We start from the raw sequence: 2,239 nt of genomic DNA on the forward strand, positions 1-2,239 counted from the left end.
TCAATGTTTGTGAGGCCATCTATAAGCCTAATCCCTTGTAGTATGACCGTGAATTTTAACACCCCCGCTTAAATGTGTTTGCCTTTCGCATCTTTGCTTCCATTCTATTATGGTGTCCTCCCTCATGGAGCAAGTGTAAAGAGTCATGACATGTTTGAACTCAAGGACAATTCCACGATCTAGTCAAAGTATCGATCAATGGTGGGTAAGGCGAATTCGGCGCTCACATATGCCAATTATAGTGCAAGGAATAGAATAGTGCAATAATTCTCGAAGGAAGGTTTGAATGTGATTGGCTTCGTGAATAATTAATTAAGAGACGCATCCATGCGCGATGCGAGCTCGAAAACGCCAGCAGCAACATTAAGGTATCTATGCAAATCCAACTTTTAGTTACTTATATTTATTTATTGATGGGATTCATGTGCGATGCATGGTGGATAAGCCGCACTCAAGAAGCTGCCAAGCACGTCATGGGGTGACATAGCTGCCAAGCACGTCGAGGGGGAACCTGCGGGAAGGAAGGAAGTACTAACAAGAAGTACTACTCTTACTAACAGAACTAGTAAGAGTCGTAACAGCATGCAGCAGCAACCAGCTACGCCACCACGGACTTGATACCCGCCTGCTGGCGGCGCTGCGATTGAATGGGGGACGTGCTGTTGCTGCGTCGGAGAACGAAGGGGAGATGATCCTCGCTAGACAGCTTGAAGTAGATGGCCCCTTCCTCCGAGTAGGCGGCCAAGCCAGTGGACTTCAGGTAGACGAGGATGTCGTAGGCTTGGCAGACTGCACCCGCAATGCGAGGGCAGGGCAGAGCCACATCCCGGCGCTGAGAAAACTGGAATGTGGCCCCGAGCCCCGGATCTGTTTCCACGAGGAAGTACTCGCCTTCTCCTTCTTGTCTCCAGGCCAGAGCACTACCAGTGTCCGCATTCTCGATCAGCACATCGTCCTCCTGCGATACGAACTGCATGCCGGAGTTCACGGGTAATGTGGGTGAACCTATACTTTCCACCTTCGTCGGACAAGCGCACATAGTAGGTGGAGTTGCTCTCATCCCACTCGGGAGCCAAATAGCTGCCGGCTCCCTCGGAGCCCACGGACATGAACTCGTACAGCTCCTCGCCGTAATAATACAAAGCGGGCGAGAAGCACATGCTCCAGTAGGGGTAGACCAAGGGGAGTTCCGGGCATGGAAACTGTTGGAGTGCTGCTTCAGGCGATCCCGCGTTGGTGGTTGCTAGCATGCAAAGCTGCAGCATCGCCACCATGAGCATGATCATCGCCTTCGTCTTGCAGTTGCTGCTTGAATATCACAACCAAAGAAAAAGGGATCAGGGGAAGAAAGCCAGAAAAAGAAGAGACTAAGCGGATCAATGTTTAGCATATCTTATACGCCTCTCTCCCACACAAAAATGCACGCACTGTACGATACCTAGAAGAAGCCATGGCTCGTAAAATTACGAAGACGTGCCGGAGCTATGGATTGGTGGATTCAGCGAGTTGCGAGGCTGATGCGCTGTCGTTTTAAAGGTAGACACAGAGAGAGAGAGAGAGAGAGAGAGAGAGAGAGAGAGAGAGAGGGGGGGGGGGATCATGTCGTCAAGAGATAGGCATCACATGCATGGACGGACTAGCAGCACGGCATGTACCGATGTGAGCCTTGCCGAGCATGTGGTTGAAATTGGTGACCTTTTCAATCACATGCTCAACACGGCTCACATCGATACATGCCGTGCTGCGGCCGTGCTGCTTGTGCTGATGCGAGCCTTGCTGAGCATGTGATTGAAATTGCTGTAGTATAACGTTCATGGCGCCTCTCTCTCTCTCTCTCTCTCTCTTTCTTTCTCTCTCTCTCTGTCTATTGTGAGGCCTTTAATCCTTGGCAGCTTGTACAACTTCGAGCTCTGTCTATTGTGAGGCCTTTAATCCTTGGCAGCTCGTACAACTTCGAGCTCAAACTACTGATCGTACAACTTAGACCTTCAATTTAGAGCTTGCAAGGCTCTTGGGGGAAATATTACAAAGTTTGGCATCATGGGGTCAAGATATAGGCATCACATACATGGATGGACCAGCAGCACGGCATGTACCGATGTGAGCCTTGCCGAGCATGTGGTTGAATGTGTTTGTGTTAGTAAGAGATAGATCTTGCCAACTCCAAAGGAACAAGTTACAACCCACCTGCTTTAACCCCTTTTGTCATTGATGGCGTTTAGAAGCGTGTAATTGAGCC

General features: G+C 49.8%; 1 pseudogene; it reads right to left on the reverse strand.

The window, feature by feature from the left end:
• Nucleotides 1-518: 518 nt before the first annotated feature.
• Nucleotides 519-1,815, reverse strand: LOC148032886 (uncharacterized; annotated as a pseudogene).
• Between the last annotated feature and the right edge of the window lie 424 nt (nucleotides 1,816-2,239).

This window comes from Lygodium microphyllum, chromosome 8, assembly GCF_053477565.2.
Source record: "Lygodium microphyllum isolate KBCC chromosome 8, Lygodium_microphyllum_v1.1.10, whole genome shotgun sequence".
Classification (NCBI taxonomy): Eukaryota; Viridiplantae; Streptophyta; class Polypodiopsida; order Schizaeales; family Lygodiaceae; genus Lygodium; species Lygodium microphyllum.